The sequence below is a fragment of the Dama dama genome, chromosome 10, assembly GCF_033118175.1.
Source record: "Dama dama isolate Ldn47 chromosome 10, ASM3311817v1, whole genome shotgun sequence".
Taxonomy (NCBI): domain Eukaryota; kingdom Metazoa; phylum Chordata; class Mammalia; order Artiodactyla; family Cervidae; genus Dama; species Dama dama.
In genome coordinates this window covers 11,814,293-11,836,080 of record NC_083690.1, presented here as the reverse complement: position 1 = coordinate 11,836,080, position 21,788 = coordinate 11,814,293, and the positions used below count along the sequence as shown (strand labels likewise).

Below are 21,788 nucleotides of genomic sequence, written 5' to 3'. Positions count from 1 at the left end.
AATTGGGCTAATAAAATCAGTTCCTTAAAATATCAAACTAAATATCTAACTAAGATATCTAACTGTCCTGCCAGTTTTTCCCTAAGTACAGAGTGCCTCATTTCTGCGCCCCACCTTGAACTCCTTTCAGAGGGTGTTGAGAATCAGTAGCTGCAGTAGCTCATGATTTAATCATTGTAGACGTAGATGGCAAGTGCCAATTTGTAGTTGACTCTTATACTGCTGATTTTTTTCCCTTTTCTTTTTATTACACACTACAAAATACTCTGCATGCTACACGATACGCTGCATAATCTTCTAGCAGGGATAGAAGAGCATGACTGAGTTGTTTTTCATCAATCAGGAAAACATTTCCTTAATCAATGTTCTCCAAACCCTTTGACACATAGTCACGGTTTAGTCCAGAGACGGGCCTGTCTCTTTCCATCAAATACCACTGATATGAGTAATGGGCAACACTTTTTTCCTTGCCCCCATTACTGAACCTATGGATGCTCACGGTGGCCATCCCCTGGGATGCACAAGCCCACGCCCATGAAGGCGATCCCAGGGAGAACCTCGAATCACATCATGATGCCGTTCCCCTCTTTTTTTTTTTGAACTGTATTTTTTAAAATGTATTTATTTTTTTAATTGAAAGATAATAGCTTTACAGAATTGTATTGATTTCTGCCAAACATCAACACTAATCGGCCATGATGGCTTAGTTGCTAAGTTGTGTCCGACTCTTTGCGACCCCATGGGCTGAAGCCTGCCAGGTTCCTCTCTCTGTGGGATTCTCCAGGCAAGAATACTGGGGTGGGTTGCCATTTCTTTCTCCAGGGATCTTCCCGACCCAGGAATTGAACCCCAGTCTCCTGCATTGTAGACAGATTCTTCTACCGACTGAGCTATGAGGGAAGCCACTACCTATAGAATCAGCCAAAGGTACATATATATCCCCTCCCTCTAGAGCCTCCCTCCCACCTCCCTCCCCATCCCACCCCTTTAGGTTGTTACAGAGCCCCAGTTTGAGGTTCGAGGCATACAGCGAATTCCCATTGGCTATCTATTTTACATATGTTATTTTAAATTTCTATGTTACTCTCTCCATACACCCCACCCTGTCCTTCCTCTTCCCATCCCCCATCCTACCCCCACCATGTCCAGAAGTCTGTTCTCTATGTCTGTGTCTCCACTGCTGCCCTGCAAATAATTTCATCAGTACTATCTTTCTAGATGCCACATATATGCCTTAGTATGCATTATTTGATTTCTCTTTCTGACTTACTTCACTCTGTATAATAGGCTCTAGGTTCATCCACCTCATTAGAACTGACTCAAATGTGTTCCTTTTTCATGGCTGAATAATATTCTGTGGTTTATATATGGCTTCCCTGGTAGCTCAGCTGGTGAAGAATCTGCCCGTATGCAGGAGACCCTGGTTTGATTCCTGGGTTGGGAAGATCCCCTGGAGCAGGGATAGGCTACCCACTCCAGTATTCTTGGGCTTCCCTGGTGGCTCAGGCAGTAAAGAATTCGCCTGCAATGCGGGAGACCTGGGTTTAATCCCTAGGTTGGGAAGATCCCCTGGAGAAGGGAATGGCTACCCACTCCACTATTCTGGCCTGGACAATTCCATGGACGGAGGAGCCTGGAGTCCATTGGGTCTCAAAGAGTTGGACATGACTGAGTAACTTTCACTTTCACATTCATATATGTACCACATCTTCTTTATCCATTCATCTGTCAGTGGACATCTAGGTTGCTTCCATGTTCTAGTTATTGTAAATAGTGCTGCAATGAACATTGGGGTATGTGTATCTTTTTCAATTTTGGTTTCCTCATATATGCCTAGTAGTGGAATTGTTGGGTCATATGGTGGTTTTATTCCTAGATTTTTAAGGAATCTCGATACCATCTTCCATAGTAGCTGCATCAATTTACATTCCCACCAACAGTGCAAAAGGATTCCATTTTCTCCACACCCTCTCCAACATTTACTGTTTGTAGACTTTTTGATGATGGCCATTCTGACTGGTGTAAGATGATATCTCATTGTAGTTTTGATTTGCATTTTTCTAATCATGAGCGATGCTGAGCATCTTTTCATGTGTTTGTTAGCCATCCATATGTCTTCTTTGGAGAAATGTCTGTTTACGTCTTTTCCCCACTTTTTGATTGGGTTGCTTGTTTTTCTGGTATTGACTTGTATGAGCTGCTTGTGTATTTTAGAAATTAACCCTTTGTCAGTTGCTTCATTTGCTATTATTTTCTCCCATTCTGAGGGTTGTCATTTCACCTTATTTTGATCTTCTTAGAGACGAGAAATGTCCCTCTGCCTAAATCACCTTCAAAAATAGGAGAGTAAAATATTAGCTAAGAATGCCCCATGTTTATAATTACAGTCTGCTCACTTCTCCTGTTTCTGTGACTGGCCTGGTCCCTGATGGCTGTGTTGGCAGCCTCACACCCACAGAGCAAAGCCCTGTCATTCATGTGATGAGCAGAGCCCTTGGAGCATTGGCTTTCACCTGGTAACATCTTAGAACTCCTTCCTCTGAGCCCAGGGTGGTGGCCGGCTCTCAGCCCACATCCTCTCACCCATCCTCACGGGGTGCCCTGGGGGGCCCCCCAGAAGTACCCCATCTCTCAGGAAGCAAAGGCATTACCCATGTTTACTACCAGCAACAAAGTTATCTTGCTGTCAGCCCATCCATGCAACAAAGCCCAGAGGAACCCCTCAAACACACTGATTCTCCCATTTCAATTGAGTGTCCTGCAATTCTTTTTTTTAAATATTTATTTATTTGGCTGCACAGTGTCTTTGTTGGGGCACGCAGGCTTTCTCTAGTTTCAGCGATCGGGGCTGCTCTCGAGTTGCAGGGCACAGGCTTCTTTTTGTGCTGGCTTCTCTGGTTGTGGAGCATGGGCTCTATGTGTGTGGGCTTCAGTACGTGCAGGGTCTAGGCTCCGTAGCTGTGGCGAACGGGCTTAGTTGCCCCAGCAGCCTATGAGATCTTCCTGGACCAGGGATCCAGCCTCCGTCCCCTGTGTTGGCAGGCGGATGGTTAACCACCAGGCAGGCGGATCCTTTACCACCAGGAAGTCCCAGCAGTTCAGTTCTGACACTAACTAGGGCCACTAATCAGACGCCACAACTAGAATTAGACCCCACAGGTTCAGGGCTCAGTCCCACAGGACAGTCCCCGCTGCAGACCCCAGCCATTAATGGGGTCCCCAGGTTACCTGCACTTCTGTCCCACCACCTGGAGATTTGAGGGTTCTCACAATGTCTCCCATTCAGTTTGATTATTTGCTAGAAGGGCTTGCAGAGTGCAGGAAAGAGCTGTCCTTACTATTACGTATTACCGTTTGTCATAAGGAGACAGGTGAGCCGCCAGATGCAGATGGTGTGAGACACAGGGTCTGAAGGGCCCTGAGCACAGGGACGTCTGACCCCTTGGAGATGACGGTGTGCCACGCTCTTGGCACATGATGTGTTTACCAACCCAGAAGTCCCCGGGACCCCATTATTTAGGGTATTTTTTAAATTGAGGTTTGATTACACAGGCCCAAGTGATTAAATTGTCAGCCGCTGGTGACTGAACTCAGTCTTCAGCCTTTTTCCCCAGTAGATGGGACTGAAAGTTCCCACTCTCAAGGCACTTGGCTGTTTTTTCTGGCTACCAGCTCCCCTCCTGAAGCTTTTTAGCCCCAGTCCCTGAGTTCCCAGTAGCAAACAAAAGACACTCTTATCACTCAGGAAATTCCAAGGATTTTAGGGGCTCTGTGCCAGGAATGGGGTAAAGACCAAATAGATATATTTGGTATCTATAAAATATATATACACACATATATTTTTTAAATTAACACACACACACACACCTCTCTACTTTTCGACTGTGTTGCTGCCCAGACCATTCAGATGGAGGGCAGAATGGGGATCCCAGAGTTGCTTCTCTTTCTGGGATTCCTGTTCCTTCCTTCTCCCAGCATATATGTTTATCAGAGCATCCACTTTGTGGCAGGGCTGCGCTGCCGAGGCGGAGGTGGGGGTTGTGTCTGGCCCCAACTGGTACCGCTCTGTGAGGTCCTGAAGCCAAGCATCCACTGGCATAAAGTAGCCACTGAAGTCCCTGCTCTATGTCTAGACTAGGGAACTCCATAGAGACTAGTGGCCAAGCGCTGGGGAGAGAAGAGAGTGACTGCTAATTGGTTGTTGACTAAAACTAGAACAGCCGGTTTCTGTGTTTTGTTTTTAACCAGCAAATGGGTTTATTGAGGAATAGCAGAGAATTGCAATTCAGGACAAGCATGTTACAGCTTGTAACCTATAACCAAAACTATAACCAAGTCCAGAGACACAAAGACAGGACCATTCTTCATTTATAGAAGAGAAAGGAGAGTTGGGAGGGGCTATTATAAACAAAGAGCTCATTGGAGGAAGCTGGGAGTTCTAAGTGTAGTGCCTTTTCATTGGCTGAGTTATTACAGCCTCTTATTGGCTGGGCAGTTGCCGGGCGAGGAGAAAATCTTCCTTCTTCCTCCTGGGGTAGTAAAGTAATAACTTTCTTCCTGTTGGAGTTGCAAGGTACATCTCTTCCTGTTTGGAGTCTGCAGACAGCAACGTATGAGAGGGTGCGAGAGCTCCCCCTTCTTGCCTTTCTGAATCCAACTTAAAGAAGGTTTCATCTATTCATCAGGGTACGGGGTGATAGAAATGTGCCAGAACCAGGTAGTGGTGATGGTCGCACAACACCATGAATGTACTAAATGCCAGTGAGTTGTTTCGTTTAAAATGGTTGATTTTGTGATACGTGAATTTTACTGCAATTTAAAACAATAAAATGAATGAACTTATTATGAATAGTGTATATTTTAACCCAGTCTATCCAAAATGTTATTTTATTTGCTTATTTATTAGAAAGATTTATTTCACTTATTTATTTTGACTGCTCTAGGATTTTGTTGCTATGCACAGGCTCTCTCTAGTTGTGGCGAGCAGGAGCTACTCATTGTGGTGGCTTCTCTAGTTGCAGCGCGAGGGCTCGGTGTTGTGGCCCTCAGGCTTAGTTGCTTCCACAGCATGTGGAATCTTCCCGGACCAGGAATCGAACCCATGTCCCCTGCATTGGTAGACGGGTTCTTAACCACTAAACCACCAGGGAAGCCCCCTAAAATGTTACTATTAGAACATGTAATTGATAGAAGAAGTTAGAAATGAGATATTTTATATTTATTCCTTTTTTCATGTAAAGCCTTTGGATTCTGGCGTGTGTTGGGCACTGCAGCACGGCTCCATTGGGACTGGCCACATTTCAAGTTTTAGCAGCCAAGTGGGGTTGGCTACTCCCTCGTCAGACAGCGAGGCTGTAGAAGGAAGCCAGGCTTCAGAGGAGCCACCAGAAAGTAAACTTCTCACTGCAGAGTCCCTCCCTTTGTGTGTGTGATTTGCTCATGGAGCCTCTGGAGTCTTGTCTGCTCTGGTCAGTCCTCCCTCCCAGAGATGGGGAGAGTGGAGGGGGCTGAATGGAGCCCCTTCCCCCAAAGAGATCTCTACCCAGAACCTGTGAATGGGATCTTTGCAGGTGTAATTAAGACCCTTGAGGGAATTCCCTGGGGGTCCAGTGGTTAGGACTTAGTGCTTTCACTGCGGTGACCTGGGTTCCATCTCTCATCAGGAAACTGAGATCCTGCAAGCTGTGTGCTTAAAAAGAAAAAAAAAAAAATCATTTAAAAAAAAAAGAAAGACTCTCGAGAGCATCCTGGATTATACAGGTGGGGGCCCCAAATCCAATGACAAGCGTCCTTGTAAGAGGAAGAGAGAATGCAGATACAAGGATGATGGAGGCAGAGATTAGAGAGATGCAGCCACAAGCCAAGAACACTCCAGGACTGCCAGGTAAGGAGGAAAAAGTTTTTCTCAACCCTCTTAAGGTCCCTGGCTGGGTCTGGAAGTTGAACTGACAAAGATGAACAGGAGAGAAGGAAACACCTTTTCACTTGTACAGAGGAGTCTTCACAAGAGAATACAGATCAGAAGTGATCAAAACAGGAAGATTTTGTACCTTTGAGACAAAGAAACAAGTGTGAAGAACAGGGAAGACAAAGGGGTTTGGGTTTGGGGTGGGAAGTGGAGAAATAACAAGGGAAAAGGTGAGATGAACAAACCTTGTTCAGATTTCTTGACCCCCAGTTCCCTGCCCCTGGTGATAAGAAAGTCCCCCTTCCTCCTGGTACCGGGAGGCCACCTCTCCGATGGGAATTTTATTCTCCTGTTTCAGGGAAGAAGGACAAGGTCAGGGTGATCTTCCTGCTTCTGCTTGAGGTATTTAGCATGCTGGGGTGCAGTATTTTGGGGTAGAGTGTCCTGAGCTGCATCATTTGGAAGCCCCCAGAACCTGGGAGAGGGGCAGGGAGAAGGTTCTCCCCCACACTGAGCCTCTAGAAGGGACCAACCCTGCCAGCACTTTGATTTCAGACTTCTGGGCTCCAAGACTGAGAGAGAATAAATAAATGTCCGATTTTTTAAAAATATATTTATTTATTTTTGGCTGCACTGGGTCTTCGTTGCTGCGTGTGGGCTTTCCCTAGTTGCAGCAAGCGGGGGCTACTCTGGAGAGGTGGCGTGTGGGCCTCTCACTGCGGCGGCTTTTCTTGTTGGGAGCATGGGTTCTAGAGCGAGTGGGCTTCAGGCTTAGTTGCCGTGAGGCATGTTGGATCCTCCTGGGCCAGGGATCGAACTTGTGTCCCCTGCATTGCAAGGTGCATTCCTAACCACTGGACCACCAGGGAAGCCCCAATTTTTTTTTTTTTTTTTCAAAGCGACTCAGTTTGTGCTAACTGCTATGGCCACCCCAGGGAGGAAAAAAGAAAGTGAGGGACAACTGTGTTCACGTTCCAAACAGCATCCCCACTGCTCCTTCCTAGGGTCAGTTCGAGCCTGGGCTTCAAATCCTGGGATCTGGGTTCAAACCCTGAACCTTGGAACCTAGGACATCTTCCTGAACCTTCATAAGCCTCAACCGCCCCATCTGTGCAATGGAGATAAGGGTGCCCCCTGTTTTCTAGGGGTGTCATGGGAATGAGTGAGATATGCAGGTAAATGCAGACCCCAGGGTCTGGCAGGGAGCGAAGGGACCCCGCAGAGCAGCAATGTTCATCACTGCCGTTGTTCCCATCTTATTGTTCAGTCGCTCAGTTGTGTCCGACTCTTTGTGACCCCTTGGGCTGCAGCACACCAGGCTCCCCTGTCCTTCACCATCTCCCAGAGTTTGCTGAAACTCATGTCCATTGAGTTGATGATGCCAAACCAACCGTCTCATCTGTCGCCCCCTTCTCCTCCTGCTGTCAGTCTTTCCCAGCATCAGAGTCTTAGAGATGAAGAAACTGAGGTTTAGCAAGTGAAGTGGCTTTGCCTAGTCATCGGGCAGCAGGAGTCAGGGAAAGGCTGGCTCTCTTGAATCTGAATCCTGCTTTCTAGAATGCTCTCTCTGTTCAGCTGTTCCTCTAGCTCCCCATTCCCCACCCCATGCTCCCGTTCCACCAGCCAGAGCTGCCCAGGGTTACCTGTCTGCTCAGTCAGTCCGTGTGCCACACCTTCCATCTCACTGTTTCTGTAAGACAGTGTCCTTCCTGCTCCTCCCTGCAGTGAACTCTGGCTTCAACCAGTGCCACTTCCTCCAGGAACCCTTCCCTGACTGCCTGCTCCCTCTGGGGGCTCTCGCAGGAGTCCATCCATGCTGCATCAGCAGGGTCCTGCCCTCCAGGAGTTGGCAGTTGGAGGGGAGAATATTACTCTGCCTTTGCAGTGCGTGCATGCGTGCTTAGTCATGTCTGGCTCTTTGTGACTCTACAAGTCTAAATAGGCAGGACAATAGGGTCTGACCCCTCGAACCCAATTGTGACCAAATTACTCAGGAGAAAGCAGCCCTGGGGACCTGCATCTGGCTGCATTGCGAGTTTCCCTGGTGACAGAGCAGCTCTGGCCTCTGCCCTTGTGAGCACCTTTCCTCTTTCCACCCCACAAGGATCAGAAGTGGGAACAAAAACTAGAATCAAGAATTCAGTTGGGGATTTCCCTGGTGGCTCAATGGCTAAGACTCTGCACTCCCAATGCAGAGGGCCTGGGTTCGATCCCTGGTCAGGGAACTAGATCCCACATGCTGCAACTAAGACCTGATGCAGCCAAATAAATAAATAAATAAAAATATTAAAAATAAAAAAGAACTCGGTTGGCTGGCCCTCTCCTGGGACGAAGGCATCTCTGCCCTACTTATGCCACCACACAGGGCAGCTTTTGCAAGGACCAAGTGCCCCTGTGCCTCTCCAGGGAATAGGATTCTGGGATGATGGAGAGGGACTCTCGAAAGTCTCTGGGAGCCACAGGGAGCCTCCCAAATGGTGTCCACTGACCTGTGGGCTAGGAAGGTGGAAGTGAAAGTGTTAGTTGCTCTCATGTCTGACTCTTTGTGACCCCATGGACTGTAGCCCACCAGGCTCCTCTGTCCATGGGATTTCCCAGTCAAGAATACTGGAGTGGGTTCCCATTTCCTTCTCCAGGGGATCTTCCTGGCTTAGGGATCAAACCTGCATCTCCTATATTCGCAGGCAGATTCTTTACTGCTGAACCACCAGGGAATCCGCAAGTGATCCGTGGTCCAAAGACAATTCTCAAGAGAGATCTTGACTGACACTGGTTCTCATAGGAGAGACATCGGTGCTCTTCCGTTTCTCTTTTAATCCTCCTGTCTTGTGAGTAGGCACGTTGCTGTGCTGGGCTTAGTTGTTCAGTCGTGTCTGATTCTTTGTGACCCCCTGGACTGTAGCCCGCCAGGCTCCTCTGTCCATGGGGATTCTCCAGGCAAGAATACTGGAGTGGGTTGCCATGTCCTCCTCCAGGGGATCTTCCCCACCCAGGGATCAAACCCAGGTCTTCTGCATTGCAGGTGGATTCTTTACCACCTGAGTCACCAGCGAGGGTGGAACTGTTCCCAAACAGAGCTGGCTCATCCCTGGGGCATTTTAGCTCCTCCTCACCTCCCTACCCTTCCCAGGGGCTCAGACAGACAGAGGAGTGGGGAGCACGGGTGGAGAAGTTGATCACCAGTTCTGAGCTGGAGGGGGAGATGGGAAGCTGGGGAGACCCTCCTGTTACTTGCTAGGGCTCTTCTGGTTCCTGATCCAGGTCTGTCCTGCCTGGGCCTTGGGTAACTTTCTGTCCAGGTTTCCTGTGCCCATGAGAGTCCTGCAAGCTGGGTTGGTGCCACCACCCACTGGTCACGTGTAGTCGGTTCTGACATCAGGTGGCGCCACAAGAAGTTAGCCAGATCTTCCCATAGAAACCTCCTGGGGGTTGCCTACCACCCTACCTCCCTCATTCTCTACCTACCTTCCAGAAAACCCAAGGGGACAGCTAGGGAGGAGCCTCCCCATCGACCTGAGCACTGCCCCCCACTAGGCTGACCCCTGGGCAACCCCAGCTCCAATGAATGAGAGGACACCTGAGTCCAAGGTCACCCGGTTCCCAGAGTCACAGCGTCTGACTTACCCTGTTGGCCTTGTGCAAGATACACTGTTCCAGTTTCGGCTGTGTGGGCAATGCTCTGAGATCCTCAGGCTCCAAGGCTGGCTTTCCGTCCTCCCCACAGACAGGCTGGGCCGTGCTGGGCACCCACCTATAGAGAAACCTTTTACCCAGGCCAGGTGGCGATTTCAGAGCTCCCAGGAGAGGAAGAGGCCTTTGCAATGACACCAACACATGTGTGTGTGTGTGTGTGTGTGTGTGTGCGTGTGCACGTGTGTGTAGGAGAAGGGGGAGTGCTCTCTTGCTTCCCATCCTGCTTAGCAGACAAAAGGCCTGGGGGAAGTTTGTTCCTGATTAGATGCTGGTTTAATAGCTATTTCCAGGCAATGGTGGGTGGCAAAGAGCTTTTACAGACATGCCCTCTGAGGGAGGGTAGGATTGCTAGAATTACCAAAGAGAAATAGAGACTGTCGGAGAACTAACAGGTGATTCCTTTAGTGTAAGTATATCCCATGCAATATTTGGGGGCATACTTATGCTAAAAAAAATTTCATTGTTTCTTTGTTTGATCTTGGCCCTGGGGATATTTTGTATTCATTGTTTATCTGACGTTCAAATTTAACTGGGTATCCTCTATTTTTTTCTGGCAATCGTATCTGGAAGGTAGGAGAGCCCACAAATTTGGGAGCTCTTACTTCCTTGACTTCTCCTTCCTCTCTGACCCTGTTTCATTTAGTGATCTGTAAGGGCAGTGTCTAAGTGTTTCAATCAGGACTGCCATTGTAATGAGGTCTTGCTGTGTCCCCCACATACAAACTGGCCACTGATTCTCATCCCCCCAGCTCCATCCAAGACTAAGGCCCTGGTCACCTGAGCCAGGTGGTCCTTCTGGTACATAATGGGTGACCTCAAATGGGTATATACACAGCATGACTCTGTGTTTGAGGAGCGCCTCCTCAGCAGTTGTGCAGTGCACGGCCTGCACAACTGTCTGCAGCAACCCTGTTCCCACTTGTAGATTTTTGACCACCAGCAATTTTCTTTTTCTCATTTACTTTTCAAACTGGGTGGCCCAAAGACATCATCTCTTTCCCCCCCAACTGCCTCTATCCAAAGAAAACTCAAACCATCCGGGAAGGCAGTGCAGCAATGTTGAAAAACGGTTGAGCGCCCAGGCTGTGCACAGAAGGGCTTTTGATTCTTGGGACCGACCTAGCATCTGCTGAAGGGGCACTCCTTTCCCACTGCCCAGTGTGCAAGCCGGGGCACAAGGCACTGGATTAAAGGCTTCCTGCCTGCCTGCCCGCCTACCACATCCTCTCCCGCTCCTAGCCCTGGCCAACGCCCCCAGACCTAGGCATAATTTTAGAAACGTAATAGATGCTGCTGTGCACATTCTTGGCCTGGAGCCTGTGGGGGCAGGTCTGAAAAGAGTACAGACTTTTTTCCCCAGGCCATGTTGATAGAGATCCTCTGTTTTCCCCTAGGGACAGGTTTCTGAGGGATAAGCACCACACACACACTTGCTTCTTTGGGGAGTCCCCTCACCCCATCCCACCCAGGCTGGGTTATTTTGCAGGGTCAGTGCCATCCTCTCTTTAACTTTCCTGAGGTCCTCAAAGCCACCAGGAGCAGTGGGGACTACAGGGAGTGGAGCACGCATTCAAGAGCCCCAGGTGATGGGAGCCATGAGGACCTCTTTGCAGACCCCTGGGGTCATTTGATCTCTTGAAGCTATAAGTGATAGACTGGGCCCTTTGGTTCTAGAGAAAGAAGGCCTGCCTGATTTTAGGATTGGGGGCTAGGACAACAGTGAGGGCTTTTGTTTTCTTCCCAGGGCAAGAAAGCCTGTGTGATTTTGATTCCAAAAAATTGTCCCATTCCTGGAATGGACACTGTACATACATTATAGCTATACTGTAGATGCTAACGTCTAAAGTGCTCTCAAATGGCAGGCTCTGGGCTGCTTGCTTTAGCTCCTTCAACTTCCCTTGAACCCTAGCAGGTGGGGGACTGTGGATGTACCCATTTAACAGATAAGGAAACTGAGGCTCTGGGAGGTGAAGTGATTTGTCCATGGTCATGCAGCCAGGCAGTAGCACAGCCAACACTACTAAAGCCTGAATCCTCTGCTTTGGGAGTATCCTCCCACTCAGTCTTTATTTTATTTTCTAACAGTTTTATTGAGACATCATTCACATACCAAACGATTCACCCATTATTTATTTATTTGGCAGCACTGGGTCTTCACTGCTGTGTGTGGGCTTTCTCTAGTTGTGGTGAGCGGGGCTACTCTTCGTTGCAGAGCGCAGGCTCTAAGCATGCAGGCTGCAGTAGTTGTGGCTCATGGACTCTGGGGCACAGGATCAGTAGTCGTGGCACATGGGCTTAGCTGCCCCGTGGCACGTGGGATCTTCCCCGACCGGGGATTGAACCTCTGTCCCCTGCATTAGGAGGCGGATTCTCAACCACTGGACCACCAGGGAAGTCCCGATTGATTCACCCATTTAAAGTGTTCAGTTCAATGACTTTTAGTACACAGAGAGTTGTGCAACTATCACAGTTTTAGAACATTTTCATCATCTGGGAAGGAAACCCTGCCCCCTTTAGCTATTACCTCCCACTTCCCCCACTCCCTACCCCCTACCTCTCAGCAACCACGAATCTACTTTTTGTCTCCAGATTTGCCTATTCTGGACATTTCACGTCAACAGAGTCATACAATATGTGACCTTTCGTGTTTGGCTATTTTCACTGCCCATGATGTTTTCAGGACTCATCCACGTCATAGCATGAAGCCGACTTCTTTCCTTTTATGACTGAATAATATTCCATTTGTGTGAGTAGACCATGTTTATCTGTTTGTTTGTGGTTGGCCGTGTGGGTTGTTTCCACCTTCTGATTATTGTGAACAATGCTGTAACAACATCCACATACACGTTTTCGGTTCTCTCATGAGTCCCCCGGTCTTAAGTAAGCTGTTCAGATGCCCACCTATGGGCAATTTCATGCTCAGATTCCCCCACCTGGGATTCCAGCTGCCTAGTCAAGTCTGAGTCTGGAATCCAGCTTACGTCCAATGTCTTGCAGTGACCGCTCCCTGCTCCTCTCTGTCCTGTCGCCCATGTGCTGTGTGACCTTGGTCCACGTGCTCAGCCTCTCTGGACCCCAGTGCCTTTATCTGTAAAGTGGGGATCTAATTTTGACTCTCTGGGGCTGCCATGAGGATTGAGATGGCAAGAGCTCTAGGGGCAGAAAGCCTGGGGAGGGGTGATGGGGTGGACATTTGTTCATCCCTTGTGCCAGCCGTTCTCACCCTGTCAACTACCACCCCGAGGAAGTCCCTGGTTGCTGTCCTAAACAATCTCGGCCTGCCTTTAAGGAGCGCGAGCCTGAGCAGAGGTTCTTAACTGGATGAGTTTGCCTCCTGGGGACATCTTACGATGAACACCTCCGGTTGACAGAATGCTGAGGGGCTGGGGGGTTGCTATCTGATGGGGAGAGGCCAGGGATACTGCTAAACACCCCACAGTGCACAGGATGGCCCCCCACGACAATGAATGAGCCAGCTCCAAATATTAATATCACCAAGGTTGAGAAACTCTGATCTCATGATATTATTGTTACTCATTCATTTTTCATGTAGGTATGTATTTACCTGTAACCTTGCCTCTTGCCAAAATGAATGAGAAGTAACTAACAAGGATATCAACAGAGCAATGAAGTTTTTTCCTAATGTAGAAACTTAAAAAATAAAAAAAAAGGAGGGAAGGAAAATTAAAAAAAAAAATATTCATGTTGAAGCACCCTTCTGTTTCCAGAGCTGGGATGTACATTTGGTTTGAGTTTCCTAGCAGCCAAAGCAAAGAGGGGAAATGGGATCAATTTCAAGATTCTCACTGTTTCAAAGGTGAAAACAAATTAAGAGTTCAAGGGAAGTCTGGCTGAAAACAAGCCTTTAAGAGGAGTCTGGCTTTCCTGGGCCTGAAGAACCCAGGGCTTTTCTCTTTATCTAGGGGACACAGCAGCATGCTGGGACTGACAGCACTGTCCTCAACAACAGCCCCGAGGGGGACACAATTGTTGTTTAGTCGCTAAGTCATCAATCCCATGGACTGTGGCCCACCAGGTTCCTCCATGCATGGGATTTCCCAGGCAAGAATACTGGAGTGAGTAACCATTTTTTTCTCCAGGGGATCTTCCCAACCCAAGGGTCAAACCTGCATCTCGTGCATCAGCAGGCGGATCCTTTATCACTGAGCCACCTGGGAAGCCCCTAGGGAACACAGTAGTGACTGTCATGTTCTCCAAAGCAGGCGGTGATATAAAGCTAAGGCCAGTTGGGCAAAGGCAGCCTTTCCTGGAGTGCCTGTCCTGAGTGTGGTGGGTTACTTTTCCAAATCGAAGGCAGAAAACCAGGGCCAGTGCTTTAGGCAGTTACAGTGATGGCAACAGGGGCTCTGTAGCCAGACTGCCTGGGCTCTGGAGTGACTCCCAAGTAGCTGTGTGACTTATGGCCATTCTCTAAACCTCTCTGAGCTCCCTTTCCTCATTCATAAAATGGGGCCCAAATGTACTTACCTTACAGAGCTGTTGGGACATAACCAAGGCTGACCCCAGGCCTGGCAGAAGTAAACAGTTAGTTCAACTATTATTTCTGTGCCCCGGGTGGTGCTGGGTAAATATTTTGAAACACCTGCATTTTTTTTTTTTTTTTAATAAGTAATGAAAGATTCAGCCTTGGGAGTGGGAATTATGTGTTTGGGCTTCAGTCCTGCTCTGGAAGGCAGTGAAAGGGTGAAAGGTCTTGGCTAGGGAAATCCTACAGCCAGACACAGTCAGGTCCGATCCCACTGTTTTTCTGCTTAAAATTTCTGACTCCTCACCACTTAAGGGCGGCCTTCAGATGCTTGGTCCCAGAGCCTGGGGGCCCATCCCTGACTTACCACCAACCTCTTTTCTACAACCACCTTCATCCTACGTCCCAGTAATTCTGAACCGCAGGCGATTGTCAGCCCGCCAGGCCTTTGCCCGTGCGGTGCCCTCCATCTGGAATGCTCTCCCTCCCTGCCTGCCTCACCCGTATACTAAGATTTGACTTGAGCATCAGCCCCTTTAAGAGGCCTTTGTTGGATTTCCTACCCCTCAGGGAGCAGTAATTTCTTCTTTGTATCCACCTCCCTCCCCAGCCACTCCACAGAGTCAGCATTCAGAATACAGATGCCTTCACTCACTCACTCACTCCTGACTCAGTTACTCACTCATTCATAAATTTGCTCACTCCTTCACTGATTCAATCACTCATTCATTAATTCCTCAGTCACTCATTGATGGATTGATTCATTAATTGTTTCATTCATTCAGGCATAAATCAACCATCGAAAGCTTACTGTTAACCAACCCCTTTTCTGGGCACTGGGGTTAAAGCAGTGAACAAATCAGAAGAAAAGTCCCACCCTTGGGTCTTTGTGACTCCAACCCTTACACCTCATAAGTACTTAATAAACCGCCCCCAACGTAGAGTTCTCAGACTCTGTGGTCTGCCTCCTCTGATCCCGGGGTTTGATCCTTGGGTCAGGAAGATCCGCTGGAGGAGGAAATGGCAACCCACTCCAGTATTCTTGCCTGGGAAATCCCATGGGCATGGAAGTCTGGTGGGTTACAGCCCATGAGGTCGCAACACATCAGACAGGACTTAGCAACTGAGCGTGCATGGACTGTGTAGCACAGGGAACTATACTCAGTATCTTATAATAACCTATAGTGGTAAAGAATCTGGAAAAGAACACCAGTTCAGTTCATTTCAGTCACTCAGTCGTGTCTGACTCTTTGCAACCCCATGGACTGCAGCATGCCAGGCTTCCCTGAGCTTGGCTCTGGGAGTTGGCTTCATCACCAACTCCTGGAGCTAGCTCAAACTCATCTCCATCGAGTCGGTGATGCCATCCAACCATCTCATCCTTTGTCCTCCCCTTTTCCTCCTGCCTTCAATCATAATATAAAATATATGAAAAAGAATAAATATAAGTATAGAATAAATATAAGTATATAACTGAATCAGTTTGCTGGAACTGGAAACATTGTAAATCAACTATACTTCAATTAAAAAAAAATACCACCAAGTTCAGAATAAACTGCATCATTATCAAAGGGAGAAAAAAAGAACTCCGCCACTAGCTTTAGGAGTTTACATTCATCAGCCTTGGTCTCACCTCCTCCAGGAAGTCCTCCCTGACCACCCTACCCAGATGCACCTGCAGCTTCTACATCCTTTCCATATGCCCTTTTCCCATTGACTGTTATAAAAGTATTTAGTGGTCTCCTTTAAGTTCTGTCTTCCCACTGGACTTAAACTTGATCTTGGGCATTATTTGTTCTCCTGGGCCTGCCACAATGGCTGGCAGCTAGTGATGACCAATAAATATTTGTTGAATGACCAAACAGGGCCAGGGCAACCTGAGATGACTCGGCTCCTCCCTCTGGGGCCCAGAGGAGGCCCTCCTGAAGGAGGGAAAGTGGGTCAGGAGTCCCTCTGCAGGACACCGACGGGGTTGAGTGTGGAGAGGGGATTAACTCTTGGCCTGGGAAACTGTGCCAAGTGCCCGTCTGTCTTCATGCTCCTAGGGGACAGTTGGGTGTGTGTGAGGCCAGCCTTGCCCACAATGTCCTTGCCTGCAGATGAGGGCTGTTGTCAGGTAAAGTGTAGCACCTGGCCCAGTTTGCTAGTGCCCCATGCCGGCTTCACTGGTTTATCCTTGCTGTGTGGCCTCAGACAAGTCACTTGACCTCTCTGTGCCTCTTTTTTGTCCTTTGTAAAACGGAACCACAAAAGACATCACCTCTTGGCACGGCCGCCAGGGTTAGCAGGATAAGAACATCCGTGGGGCCCAGCTTGAGAAGTACTCTACCAATGTGTGTTGATGTTTTGATTATTTTTTCCCCCACATTTGGCCACCCAGCAAGTATTTACTGAGCACCTACTATGTGCCAGACGAGCTGAGTGCCAACTGCTGGAGACTGTGAACAGGATCCTGTTTCGAACAAATCAGATTCCTTTAAAAACATTGATGAGACTGTCAGGGAAATATAAACCCAGACTGGATGACATGGAATGAAATTCAAAAGTTCATTTTGTGAGAGGCACATTGTAGTTTTCTGGTTATCCTTTTCAAAAGAGTTCTCATCTTTTAGACACTCAACCTGGGGTGTTTACAGATGACATGTGATGTAAGGGATTTACTTTGAAACAATCTAGTCTGTGAAACTATAATTATTCTTTTAAAATGGTTTTTTTTTTTTATGGACTGTATCATGTGGCTTCCGGGATCTTAGTTCCCCGACCAGGGATCAAGCCTGGACCCTTGGCAGTGAAAGTGCAGAGTCCTAACCACTGGACGGCCAGGGAAGTCCCAAGAGTGTGGTCTTGATCCTAAGTGGGCAGCCAGTGATGGGGTTGGTGGGGATCGTGATGCCCCTGGCCCGGTGCGGTTGTGAGAAAACTAAGTAACCTGCTGAAGGGCTCAGAATAAGCACACTGCTCGTGACTCCGACAGGCCCTTCTTCTTTTTTTTTTTTTCTTTCTTGTTCTCAATCCCTCCTGTCCAACACGGGACTGGAGAGGGCTCCATACCCCAGGAAGGGGGTGGGCACAGGGCAAACACCTGCCATGCCTTAAAGAAGGCACGCAAGGGTCTTGCCTGGAAGCAGGAAGCCACAGCTTTTCAGCTATGAGGAACCCCAGGCCTTGTGAGGGTTTTGGGGGCCCCTGAAGGCAGAGCCGACACGAGTCTGTATCCCCATTCATCCATCTGCCCCGTCTGGACAAACCACAGGCCTCGTCTTCCCTGCTCAGCATTTTCCCAGGACTGAAGGTTTGTGTCCCCTTCAAGTTGATGGGAATTCCTTGGTGGTCCAGTGGTTAGGACTCTGCTTTCAGTGCCCAGGGTGCGGGGTTCAATCCCTGGTGGGGGAACTGAAGTCCCACAGCCAAGCCAGAAAGAAAAAAACCTAAAAAAAAAATCCATATGTTGGAGCCTAACCTCCAGTGTGAGAGTGTTAGGAGGAAGGGCCTTTGAGAGGTGAGTTGGTCATCATGATGATGGAGCCTGCCAACGCTGGAGACACAGGTTTGATGCCTTATCTGGGAAGATTCCACATGCCTCTGAGCATCTAAGTCTGTGTGCCACAACTATTGAGCCTGTGCCCTAGAGCCCCGGAGCCACAGCTACTGAAGCCTGTGCGCCTGAGTCCGTACTCCGCAACAAGAGAAGCCATCACAATGAGAAGTGTGCACAATATAACCAGAGAGCTGCCCCCGCTCGCTGCAACTAGAGAAAACCTCTCACAGCAACAAAGACCCAGCACAGCCGAAAGTAAAAAAAAAAAAAAATTATTTAAAAATGAATAAAAGAGATCCCTGACCCTCCCACCGTGTGAGAACACTGAGAGAAGACAGTTGTCTATGACCCAGGAGATGGGCTCCCCACAGACACCGAATCTACTAGCACCTACCAGAAGGTAAGAACCAAACGTGGGTTACTTACAAGCCATCTCGTCTGCAGTATCTCCTGAGAGCCCGACCTGACCAAGCCACCAGCAGAACATGGTTGGGACCACATCGCTCAGGGTCACAGCCTATGCTGAGGGTCTGGGTTCCAGGTTTCCATCTGGGAGGGAAATGAAAGGATGCCCACCCTGCCCTTCGAGTCCTCCAAGCGTCCGCCCCCTCCACTGTGGCTCAGACCCTGGCCGGTTCCCACAGAGGGAGAGGAAGTCTCTCTCTTCCCTATAGGGCTCTCTCTTCCTGACACAGGGTGCCTGAGTCACAGATGTTTCACGTCAGAAGTCAGAGGTGGCAGTGACTTAATCACCCCAGCCTGCAGTTTCTTAAAAAGGTGTGGGTCTCAGCCTTTTCAGAAAGCAGTTTGGCAGAGGGGTTTTCAGGGGCCTGGAAAGGTCTATACTTTCCAGCGATCACACGTCTGAGAAATTGCTCAAAGGAACCGATTGTAAACCAAGGAAGGAAAGACTGAGTGCCTGGTGATATCTACTACCATGACATTTGTCATAGACGTCAACATGTATGTTATCACCCCTTGTGGATTCTTACGTAGGCGTTTAGAAGAAGGAGTTGTGAGAGCTCTTCAACAACATGGAAAATACTTAGATGATGTAACACTGAACTGAAAACACAATACAAGGATGGTGGGTGAGGCTGGTGGTGGAGGGAGGGGGTGTGTTGATTTTCCTAATGGTCTGTGATATTGTCCTATTGCTCTAAATGGCAGGAAAACCAGCCTGCGTGTGGCGAGGGGGTTTCCAGCCCCGCTCCCCAGTTGGCAGCCTCATCCCCAGGGCTCTGCCCACCAACCCAGCCTTGAAACTGGTGCGCCTGTTCCATTTTCGAAAATGGAGACTGACATCTTAAGGAGTGTTTCCTTTTTGGACGATCCTATGGCTTTCTGGAGCAAGATGGGTGGAAAAAAACCAGGGAGACCCTTGTAGCCCACTGGGAGGCAGAGCCCTTCGGGGCAGGGTTTTGGTCTTTCTCACATCAAAAAACTTGTTGACAGCTCAAACTGCACAGCCTCTTTCCTGGAGACTGAGGCAGGAATGTTTATTTTTACTGAAAGGTTTAAAAAGGTCTTTATTTTATTGCAAAAGCAATGCACGCTCATTGTTTAAAAAAGAAAGAACCAAATAGTATAGAATTGTATAAAACAAAGCCCCCCGCCTGCCTCCCTTCCAAGGGAAACCCCTCTTGGCTGTTTGTGTCTTTCCTTTTGGATAGGTTCCATATCAGGGGTTTTCAAACTATTTTTAGCTACAAGCCACAATGAAAAAATAGACTTTGCATTGTAACCCAGTACCCAGGGACACTGGATGATAGCTAGAAGTCTGATGAAACGCTACTTGTTATGAGGAATGCCAGCCGGGGTTGTCTTCTGTTCTGTGTTATTCTAGGACAGTCTACTCCATTCTATCCCATTTTCTTTAGAAAAGAAAGGCGGCTGATCTTAATCCAGTCCCATGGTTTCATGTCCCACCACTCGGTGTGAAAGTACTGCTGTATTTGTTCCTAACGCAGAGTGTCATTAATCTCGACTCCCCGCTCCACTCCTTGCTTTTTTCACTTAAAGATACTGCAACCCGCTTTCCGTAAATGGACACACAGGACTATTTCTCCCTTCTTAATGGCAGCGGAGGAAAACGCATCCGTGATTTTTTGGTGTTTGTCCATCTCCTTCTTAACACTAGAGTGCCACCTGCGAGGTTTGGGGGCCATCGGGGCGGTGATGCCCAGCGTGGGATCCGCAGAGGGGGAAGCAACATGATGGTTGCCGATAATAACCTGGGGTGGGGGTGGGGGGGGCACAGAGGACCTCTGCACCCAATGACCACACACGATTTTGTTTGTCTCATGTCACACCCTGCTTGCCGTATTGAGAAATAACATGTGTGGGTTTTAGAATGAGATGGATCCCAAGTCACTTCTTCTTTCTCCTCCTTTGTTTCCTCTTTTGTCCCTTGACAGCTTTGGAGGAGGGGACCCTCCTCAACCCTGATTTCAAAGGTCTTCCTTGTCAATGGCCTTTTGGTCTGAAGTCCTTGAGGCTTCTCTGTTGTGTGACGTGGTGGGTTATTTCCCAGGGGGGGTCAAAACTGGCTCCACTCACACAAGACTACGAGCCGGACTGGGACCCCACAGCTGCGATGAATTAGAAGGGGCACTTTCTCAGGTGGTGCTAGAGGTTAAGAACCTGCCTGCCTAGGCAGGAGACAGAAGAGACACAGATTCTATCCCTGGGTTGGGAAGATCCCCTGGAGAAGGGCACGGCAACCCACTCCAGTATTCTTCCCTGGAGAATCCCATGGACAGAGTTGCTTAGCAGGCTACAGTCCATAGGGCCACGAAGAGTTGGACACGACTAAAGCGACTTAGCACTTTATTTGTAGTTCTAGCTTAGGTTCAGATCCTGGTTCTGACACTTATAAGTGGGAAAAACCTTGGGTCTTGGTTGCTTCATCATTTATAAAATGGGGTTTAGAACTCCTGCTTAGGGAAGATAGAATAATGGGGTATGCACATGGATTTTATTTATTTATTTTGCCCATGGCCTCATGGCATGTAGCATCTTAGTTGCCTGACCAGGGGTGGAAACTGTGCCCCCTGTAATGGAAGCACGGAGTCTTAACCACTGGATCTCCAGGGACTTTAGAAAGAACCTGTCTGAATTTTGATCATGGCTTCACACTAACCCGCTGTGTGGGCAAGCTATATGATCTCTCTGTGTCTCAGTTTCCTCATATGTAAAATAGGGAGAATAATAGTGCCTACTTCCTAGGGTTCTGGCGAGGATTAAAGTTAGGCTGATGAGTTAGGCTGATACCTGGTTATGCATTTATTATTATTGTTATTATTGAGAAAGATGGGTTGTCATGAAGATCAAACAAGAGGACAGATGTACAAGTGCTCCTATTGGATCTGGTATGTAGTAAGTGATTACAGTTTTTAAAAAAATAATGAGTTTTAAGCAGAGGATAGTTTTGGTTCAGAGTGCAGAAGGTCTGGTAATGAACATTTAGCCCTGGCTCTTGACTAGCTAAGGAGGGAGAAGAAATCTTAGAGGCTGGGGGTGAGGGCAGAGGCGTTTGCAAATGTTTGTTCCACATTTCAATGTCTCCTTTCAGTGGCTCAAGAAGGTGGAGGAGGGGGTGGTGGCCTGGAAAGTGTGGGGGTGGGGGTGGGGGAGAAAACCTGCATCTCTAAGGGTGGGTAGGTAGAAGGGGATGTAGTGCGATTCGTCTTTTTTCTGGAAATGCTCCTGATGATATTCCCATGTTAGGGCTTCAGGGTTGCGTGTGCTTGGGGCTCGGAGTACAGAAAGGGGAAGTTGGGGGTGTCAGGGACGTCAAGGTGCTCCCTACCTCCCCTCCAGACTGCCTTCTCTTTATTCCAGTGTGAGGCTTGCACTGGGCATGTGAGAGACATTCGTGAACCGCACACAATCAGATGTGGAATAATAAATATTGTTGTTGTTTAGTCTCTAAGTCATTTCTGACTCTTTGTGACCCCATGAACTGTAGCCTGCCAGACTCCTCTGTCCATGGGATTTCCCAGGCAAGAATACTGGAGTGGGTTGCCATTTCCTCCTCCAGGGGATCGTCCCAATCCTGGGATCAAACCTGTGTCTCCTGCATTGGCGGGTGGATTCTTTACCTCTGAGTCATCAAGGAAGCCCCAGAATAATAAAACGATGTCATTAATTAGAAGCTAGTA

General features: G+C 48.4%; 1 long non-coding RNA gene and 1 pseudogene across 1 annotated transcript; both read right to left on the bottom strand.

Annotated features, from left to right (window-relative positions):
- Window positions 1–355: 355 nt before the first annotated feature.
- On the bottom strand, window positions 356–569 carry LOC133064017 (NADH dehydrogenase [ubiquinone] 1 alpha subcomplex subunit 1-like; annotated as a pseudogene).
- A 3,663-nt stretch (window positions 570–4,232) lies between these two features.
- LOC133063451 (uncharacterized) lies at window positions 4,233–18,261 on the bottom strand. The gene is made up of 4 exons (XR_009694408.1): window positions 18,052–18,261; window positions 9,533–9,659; window positions 6,154–6,257; window positions 4,233–5,689 (listed from the first exon to the last, which is right to left on the bottom strand). It is a non-coding gene; the product is annotated as an uncharacterized LOC133063451 (long non-coding RNA).
- Window positions 18,262–21,788: the final 3,527 nt, after the last annotated feature.